This window comes from Artemia franciscana, unplaced genomic scaffold (assembly GCF_032884065.1).
Source record: "Artemia franciscana unplaced genomic scaffold, ASM3288406v1 PGA_scaffold_112, whole genome shotgun sequence".
Lineage (NCBI taxonomy): Eukaryota > Metazoa > Arthropoda > Branchiopoda > Anostraca > Artemiidae > Artemia > Artemia franciscana.
In genome coordinates, this window is record NW_027062613.1 from 77,010 (window position 1) to 87,007 (window position 9,998).

Below are 9,998 nucleotides of genomic sequence, written 5' to 3' on the forward strand. Positions count from 1 at the left end.
AAACAACAAAAAATCAAAAAAATTAAAAATAAAATAAAATAAAATAAACGACATCCTTCATCTTTCTTTGGGGATAAAACACAGAATTTGACATTTTGGCAGATAAGGGCTTGTAACCAATACAAATTCTTTGCGTTTTCTTACTAAATTATTATTAATAATTCTTAAAACAAATTCTTAATTCTTATCAAAATTCTTTAAATTTTAGAGGGTATTTCCCCCTTTTTTTTAAATGAAGCAAATTTTTTCAGGCTTGTAACTTTTGATGGGTAAGACTAAGCCTAATGAAACTCACATATTTCAAATGAGCAAGAAAAATCCAACTATTTTCATTTATTTATTGGTATCAAAGTTCTGGGATTTTGGATTTTTGGTTACTTTTCAGCCGGCTAGCTCCTTACTCACAGTACGCTACCACAAACTGTTTAATTTTCTAAAATTGATCCTAGCAAAAATATGATGAAGTTCAAAATTGATGTGTTTTTATATTTTACTTCGTATTCAAAAAAGCTATAATTGATTTTGGTACAAAGATCTTATACTAGGTGCCTTTACTAACTAGACAATCTTCATATTATTATTTGAAATAATGAGTGATATTTTGATAAATTTATATGGGTGATAAACATTCAATAGAATTTTACGGAGCTTTCGTCCCCATACACACATATTCTCATAGGCTTCTAGTTCGAATACATTAGGGGTTTCAGTGTGTAAGGGGGTAGTATTTAATTCAGTTTCCTGTGCAGGAAATTCTAGAGGTGGCCTTGTTTTCAAAAATATCAGTGCAAACATAGCTATCCAGAGTTCACATCCAGGAGATCCAGAGTCAGAATACCATATTTTTAATTAAATATATTACCCTCCGATAGCTTTTGATTCTTAAGAGAAAAAAAAAACAAATTTCAATTTTGAAGTAAATAAATATTTTCGGGGAAAGAAAAGTGTTTAGGACAGCAATAATCAAATACATAATATAAAAAAATAAGCATTATAGCTTTTATAGGCTTTTGTTTTCTTTTATATTAGTTTGATAATAAAAAATATGATAAGGTTTTACTCTGTGATATTAGGCTATATTTTGATTTTTAAAAATCCTATTTCCGCTTTATAAATAAACAAACAATACTTAATTCTAATAGAAACATGGTAGCCTAGTTGTCTTCATTATTTAAAAGCAGCTGTCATTATATGACAAGAAAGAATAATTGACAATGAATTGAACAAACTTTTAAAGGTGATAAACATGCATATTCAGTATTAAGAGTTATGGGACCCACTAGCAATTATACACATGTACTACTAGTTGGAGGTTTTAAAAGTGTCTGTTTCGATGCCAGGGAATGGACAGGGTTGGCTGGTTGCAGTTATTACGTGGTGGAATGGTTATCAAAAATGACAGGGCACGACTAGCAGTCTGATCAAAAAATCTAGATTCAAGCAGGCCCTGTTTTACTTAATTTTGACTTTAAAAGGGATAAAAAACTGTACATTGCTAACCAAATGAGCATATTCTGGATAACGAGAATTTCTTAGAAAACAATAATTCATAAATAATAAAATATTGAAGCCTTTTGGGCTTTAGTGTCCTATTACGAAAAAAATCATTACAAATTATTACGTATATGAAGGGAATTGCCCCTTTGTCAACAAATTACTCTTTATGCTAAAGTTTTCAGCACTTTAAAAAAAATTGTTGTTCCAATTAAGCGAACATGGTGTTTCCGAAAGTGTTCTTAAAGAATTGGAACAAAATTTAAACTTTAGCGTAGAGAACGAGGTGTTGAGGAGGACGCAACCCCTTCTAATACACAATAATTTCCGTTCTCTCTAAGTTTTAATGTGGCTCTTTAAATTCTGTTGAGAAACTTGTTTTCATTTAGTTTCTGATCAATTATTAATCCTTAATCCTTAATTTTTATTATAATTAATCCTTGTAAATTTTGCCCCGCTTCCACGTTTGATCAGACGATTCTGATAAAAAGGGGGATGGGGAGCTGGCCTAGCTGGCCTACAATGTTTGGTTACTTGAAAATGCCAATAGAATTTTTTATAAGCTTTTTTGTTAGTAATACATATACGTACCTTACAAATTAACTTAAGAAACGAACTTTCATATTTGTATATTTTTATTTCGCATATGATAGGGTTCGGCCCTCGTTAATACCTCTCTACTTAGACTAAAGCTTGAATGTCGTCCCAAATCTTTAAGAATTACCCCTGAATCACAAGGGCGTAGAATAAATATTTGGAATTACTAAAAATACTTTAGTGTAAAGAGCAACATATTGTGGAGGAGCCGATCCCCCTTAAAATAAGTAATATTTTTGTTTGTTTTAAGTTTAATGCTGCTCATTACTTCCAATTTAAAAAAAATATTAATTTTCTCATTTGTTTTTTTAATAAATCTAGAAAATTTTGCGGCTTCTTAAAGGAAATTCTCTTCCCTCATGAAAAATTCCTCCAAAGAAACATCCTGCCACGTAACCCCCCCCCCAACACCACCCTCAATCCAACACGAATTCGTCCCCTGAAAACGTCCGTACACTTCATCATAACTATTACTATATGTAAACAATGGTCACAGTTTTTAACTTGCAGCCTCTCCCCAGGAAACTCTGGGGGACTAAGTCAGACAAAAGACACGGTTATAAAGTTTTCAACTAAGTTGAACAGATTGGCTGTCTCAAAATTTTGATCCAGGGACTTTGGGGAAAAACTGTGCGTGGAATGAGTCCCAGGTGCCGTCCAATTGTTTGGTCACTTAAAAAGGGCACTCGAACTTTTAATTTCCATCAGAATGAGCCCTCTTGCGACATTCTAGGACCACTGGGTCGATACAATTAACCATAGGGTAAAAAAACAACAAATAAACGCGCGACCGTGATCTGTCTTCTGCCAAAAAATACAAAATCCAACATTTTTGTAGATAAGAGCTTGAAACTACTACAGCAGGATTTTCTATGACATTTAGGGGTTGTACCCCCCCCCCCCATATTTTCTATAATAAGGAAATTTGTCGCAGTTTCTTAGCATTTGATAGGTATGACTAGACTTGATGAAACTTATATATTTAAAATCATTATTAAATGCAATTCTTTTGATGTAACTATTTGTATTAAAACCAAGTTTCTAAAAAGTTTTTTTTAACAGTTTGCCACCACGAATTGTTTGAGAATTTATTACGTACATCGCATCGCGCAAAGTCTTCTTATGTCACTGATTAATGAGTGTTAATCTAGGGTCAACTAGAGCATCGGTAGCAATGTTTAATTTATCAATATAGTGCTAAGGCTCTCTCTATAGGTTTTGTATTGGGGTTTGTTTTTGTGGTGATCATATTTGTCATCGTTAGAAATTCTTTGAAGTCTTCCTCTTCACTACCATTTTGGAGATGCCCTTGTTTAAAATTAAAAGGTTTCAACTCCCTTAATCTTGAGTGTCATAGCTTATTCTCGTTGTCTGAGGAATCAGACATTGCGGGACGTAAACCCACTGCTTTGTCTAATTTTGCCCTTCTTATAAAACTAATGTGGGTCTTATGGGGTTTTCCAGAGTTAAAGATTTGAAAATTTATGTCATGATCATAGTCTTTTAATATTATATACGGTCCAGAGTACTGGTCGAAGAGCTTCTTGCCGTCGGCTTTTATTTCATACTTTAAGTAAACACAATTTCGTACTTGAAAGCTAAGTTCTCTTTTATAATCTGTATTTTTTTTTCTTCCTGCTTTATTTTTGATTTCTCGATTTCTTGTCTTAAAATTTTATTGGTTTTTCTCGTTCTATAGATAAATTCTTGCTGAAATCTTCGGAATCATTATAACATTGTCTTGAATCTTTTATTCCGTCCCAGGAAATTCAAAAGTCACCTCAAAATAGTATATAGAAAGGATTATCGTTTATTGTTGGGGAAAATGTCTTATTGATTAGACTTGTTAGATTGGGTAAGGTTTCCTGTGGTCTGTCGGTGCTGAGCGTGTGTCTTTCAATGTAGAAGAAATAGAAAGGCCAACATACGTAAGGGACTCACAAGGCTTAATAAGAGTGTCGCCAATTTTATCGGAGAGGTTAATTGAAAGCTCAGTTTTTGAACCATTGAAGAAAAGAAGTTCTGTTTTAGATTCGTTGAAAGTCCGATCTGCTTGTTGGCCGCTGCAAGTGAGTCGTAATTTTGTTGAAATAAAGATATCGAAGGAGAAACATGAAGAATGTCATCAGCAAAGCTCAGCAGCGAAAGATTAATAGTATTTTGTATCACTTGCAATAAAAGTATTTTGTATCTTAATAGTATTTGTACTCCCTACATATCTTCGCTGTCTATGATTAGAAATTTTACTCTTAATATGCATAAACAATATAATGGATTTATTTTGATAGGATTACAACGTTACAGGAGAAGAAAATTTCAGTTTATACTTTTCTATTCCTAAAATACTAGAGCAGAATGCTAGACAATCACGCCAATTTTATTATTTTGTCTTACTAACCAATCTCAGCAAAACAAGCAGTGGAGTAAGGTGAAAAGTTTTTAGTTAATGATTAAAAATAACCCGATACGGAACGAAACTTAAAAGTCCAAAAGACGTAACTTATTTAGGTTAAATCTTGGAAAAGTGCAACATTGTAATGGATTTATAGTATTTATAAGTTTTGTCAAGTTACTTTTTCTCATCATTTAGTTTAAACTATAAATATTTTATCATTGCATTCCGTTGCATTAAGTATTTCAAAATTGACATTGCAATAGATAAAGCTTGCAAAATTTGCTGCAGCCTTCTGTTTTTTTATTTTTTGGGTTTTATTACTATTTTTTTTTATTTTTTATTTTGTAAGGTTAAAAGGATTTAAGATCTCAGCCTTCTTGTTTTGTTGTCCTGCACCTATTAATCAAATTAAAAAAATTATAACAGGACTAAACAATTAAAGAAATTTCTAATTGTATATTTTGCCTCAGTTTAAAAAGATTATATTTGACGAGAGAACATCCTAAACGGCAGAAGCACAAGTATAAACTCATGTTTTGTCGTTGCATGTTTAGAACTACTCCATTTAAACATTGTTTTCTTGTTCCTTTGAATAAGGCTGTAATCATTTTGACTTTAGTTTTCTATTTTCTAGTACTTAGAAATGGCAAAACACATGGTGAAATTGAACTCCATAAATTTTTATTTTAGGTTATATTTTGACCTAAGTGAATTCTACTTTTATTTCATTTTGATAAAAAAGTCTTAATTATTTTCAACAGAAAAACTGAATGTTAGGGTTTTTGGTTTGATACTAGAGGGCGACTAGAGGTGGCCGTGCCAAACGTTCACGTGAAGGTACTGTTTTGATAAATCTTAATGTTCAAGTACACGTGCACCTAGGATACCCAGAATCAAATAAGCTTTTTTTGTTAATACAAATCCTTATATACTATCAACGGGAAACTTTCATGAAAAGAAGCCTTTGCAAGGGAGTGATGGGAGTCTTCCAGCCCTTGAGATGTTTTTAATTGTCTTTTGGACTGTTTTGATCAAAATTGCCATCTCAAAATTGCAACCGAAGGAATTTGAGGAAATATGATCCTTAGCGATGGGGAATGGCTACCCTCGATTTACCTTAAACCCTTGAAAAAGTAGTTCACCCTTTTAATTTCCAATCAAAAGAGCCTCCTCCAAAGCCTATACAACTATTTTTCCCTTAAAATCCTCATCTCAGAACCTACAGTCCCTGTCTAAGGTACTGGGGGTCACTCCCGGAGGCACTCTGTTTTTATACTTTTTTGAACAAAATTGCTGTTTCAAAATTTGATTCGGTCTATTTGAGGTAAAAAGGTGGAGGGATTGGCTACCCTCCGTTAGCTTTTGACCCTTAAGAGAGAAAAACAAATTTCAATTTCGAAGTAAATAAATATTTTCGGGGAAAGAAGAGTATTTAGGAAAGCAATAATCAAATACATAATAAAAAAAATAAGCATTATGGCTTTTATAGCCTTTTGTTTTCCTTTATATTAGTATGATAATAAAAAAATATGATAAGGTTTTACTCTGTGATGTTAGGCTATATTTTGATTTTTAAAACTCCTATTTCCGCTTTATAATTAAACGAACAATACCTAATTCTAATAGAAACATGTTAGCCTAGTTGTTTTTATTATTTAAAAGCAGCTGTCATTACATGACAAGAAAGAATAATTGACAATGAATTGAACAAACTTATAAAGGTGATAAATGTGCATATTCAGTATTAAGAGTTATGGGACCCACTAGCAATTATACACATGTACTACTAGTTGGAGGTTTTAAAAGTGTTTGTTTGGATGCTAGGGAATGGACAGGGTCGGCTGTTTGCAATCATTACGTGGTGGACCGGTTATAAAATATGTCAGGGCACGACTAGCAGCCTGATAAAAAATCTAGAATCAAGCAGGCCCTGTTTTACTTAATTTTGACTTTAAAAGGGATAAAAAACAGTACATTGCTAACCAAATGAGCATATTCTGGATAACGAGAATTACTTAGAAAACAATAATTCATAAATAATAAAATATTGAAGCCTTTTGGGCTTTAGCGTCCTATTACAAAAAAAATCAATAGAAATTATTACGTATATGAAGGGAATTGCCCCTTTGTCAACAAATTACTCTTTATGCTAAAGTTTTCAGCACTTTAAAAAAAAATTATTGTTCCAATTAAGGGAACATGGTGTTTCCGAAAGTGTTCTTAAAGAATTGGAACAAAATTTAAACTTTAGCGTAGAGAACGAGGTGTTGAGGAGGACGCAACCCCTTCAAATGCACAAAAATTTCCGTTCTCTGTAAGTTTTAATGTGGCTCTTTATATTCTGTTGAGAAACTTGTTTTCATTTAATTTTTGATCAATTTTTAATTAATCCTTGTAAATTTTGCCCCGCTTCTACGAAGATATTAAATAAAAAAAAACAAGTTTTTTAAACTGCAAGTAAGGAGCGACAGTAAAACTTAAAACGAACAGAAATTACTTCGTATATGAAAGAGGCTGCTTCCTCATCAACGCCCCGCTCTTTACGCTAAAGTTTGACTCTTTCTCTCAATTCTTCTTTTTAAAACAGTAAAAAACTTTAGCGTAAAGAGCGGGCCGTTGATGAGGAAGCAGCCTCTTTCATATACGAAGTAATTTCTGTTCGTTTTAAGTTTTACTGTCGCTCCTTACTTGCAGTTTAAAAAACTTGTTTTTTTTTATTTAATTTCTGAACGTTTTTGAATCAATGCATGTTTTGATTTTAGCTCTCCGCAGAGGAATAATCAAAACGAAATTTGCATATTTTTTTTTTGGCTCAATGGCCTTCTCATAATTTTGATCGAATGATTTTGAGAAAAAAAGAGCGGGGGACTAAGCCTAGTTGCCCCCCGATTTTTTGGTTAATTAAAAAGGCAACTAGAACTTTTAATTTCTTACGAATCTTTTTATTGGTAAAAGATTTACGTAACTTATAAATTAGCTTACGTAAAGAACTTTTATATTCTCATGTTTTTATTACATATATGAGGGGATTCGCCCCATCGTCAGTACCTCGCTCTTTACACTAAAGCTTAAATTTTATCCCATTTCATTAAGAATGACCCCCTGAATCACAAAAGCCGTAGAATAAGTAGTTGAAATTACCGAAAATACTTTAGCGTAAAGAGCGAGGTATTAGAAGGAGGTGAGCCCCTCATCTGGGTAATAATTTCTGTTTGTTTTAAGTTTTATTGCTGTTCCTTACTTCCAGCTGAAAAAGCTTTTTCACTTTTATTTTTTAATTGTTTTTTTTTTTATAATGCTAGTAAATCCTGCTCTCCCTTCATGGAAATTTTCTTCTCCCATTACAAATTCTCGAAGGAATGTTCCCCCAGCATATCCTCCTCTTCTCAACCCCTCCCCCAAACCAAAAAAATCCTCTTGAAAACGCCTGTATGCTTCCCAATAACCATTACTATATGTAAGCACAGTTCAAAGTTTGTAACTTGTTGCCCCTCCCACGGGGACTGTGGGGGAGTAAGTCGTCCCCAAAGACATAGTTATAAGGTTTTTCGACTACGCTGAATAAAATGGCTATCTCAGAATTTTGATCCGTTGACTTTGGGAAAATAATTAGCGTGGGAGGGGGCCTAGGGGCCCTCCAATTTTTTTGGTCACTTAAAAAGGGCACTAGAACTTTTCATTTCCGTTAGAATGAGCCCTCTTGCAACATTTTAGGACAACAGGGTCGATACGATCACCCCTGGGAAAAAAAAATAAAAAACAAACAAATAAACACGCATCAGTGATCTGCCTTCTGGCAAAAAATGCAAAATTCCACATTTTTGTAGATAGGAGCTCGAAACTTCTACAGTAGGGTTCTCTGATACGCTGAATCTGATGATGTGATTTTCGTTAAGATTCTATGACTTTTAGGGGGCGGTTCCCCCTATTTTCTAAAATAACGCAAATTTTCTCAGGCTCGTAACTTTTGATGGGTAAGACTAAACTTGATGAAACTTATATATTTAAAACCAACATTAAAATGCAATTCTTTTGATGTAGCTATTGGTATCAAAATTCCACTTTTTAGAGTTTTGGTTACTATTGAGTCGGGTCGCTCCTTACTACAGTTCGTTACCACGAACTGTTTGATACCCTCTCCACTGAAATATTCTTTAGACAATTCAACTATAGTGAAAACTTACCCAGGACAACTAACCTTAACAACTTGTTCTACTTAACCAAGTGGAAAATTGAAACGGGAAGAGTAAGCAAGAAATATAAAATGATTTTCAATAGGAATTCTGGGCAATGCCTCCAGTGCTTAAATTCTTTTGATAAGTTCACACCCTGGAAATATGCCCTCCAATCTTTTTGGTCACTTAAAAAGGGCAGTAGAACTTTGAATTTCGACTTAGTTGATTCCTCTCGTGACATTATATAATCACTAGGTTGATACGATCACCACTGGAAAACAACAAAAAATCAAAAAAATTAAAAATAAAATAAAATAAAATAAACGACATCCTTCATCTTTCTTTGGGGATAAAACACAGAATTTGACATTTTAGCAGATAAGGGCTTGTAACCAATACAAATTCTTTGCATATTCTTACTAAATTATTATTAATAATTCTTAAAACAAATTCTTAATTCTTATCAAAATTCTTTAAATTTTAGGGGGTATTTCCCCCTTTTTTTTAAATGAAGCAATTTTTTTCAGGCTTGTAACTTTTGATGGGTAAGACTAAGCCTAATGAAACTCACATATTTCAAATGAACAAGAAAAATCCAACTATTTTCATTTATTTATTGGTATCAAAGTTCTGGGATTTTGGATTTTTGGTTACTTTTCAGCCGGCTAGCTCCTTACTCACAGTACGCTACCACAAACTGTTTAATTTTCTAAAATTAATCATAGCAAAAATATGATGAAGTTCAAGTTTGATTTGTTTTTATATTTTACTTCGTATTCAAAAAATCTATAATTGATTTTGGTACAAAGATCTTATACAAGGTGCCATCACTAACTAGACAATCTTCATATTATTATTTGAAATAATGAGTGATATTTTGAAAAATTTATATGGGTGATACACATTGGGTTCGAATACATTAGGGGTTTCAGTGTGTAACGGGGTAGTATTTAATTCAGTTTCCTATGCAGGAAATTCTAGAGGTGGCCTTGTTTTCAAAAATATCAGTGGAAACATAGCTATCCAGAGTTCACATCCAGGAAATCCAGAGTCAGAATACCCTATTTTTAATTAAATATATTACCCTCCGATAGCTTTTGATTCTTAAGAGAAAAAAACAAATTTCAATTTCGAAGTAAATAAATATTTTCGGGGAAAGAAAAGTATTTAGGACAGCAATAATCAAATACATAATAAAAAAAATCAGCATTATAGCTTTTATAGGCTTTTGTTTTCTTTTATATTAGTATGATAATAAAAAATATGATAAGGTTTTACTCTGTGATGTTAGGCTATATTTTGATTTTTAAAAATCCTATTTCCGCTTTATAATTAAA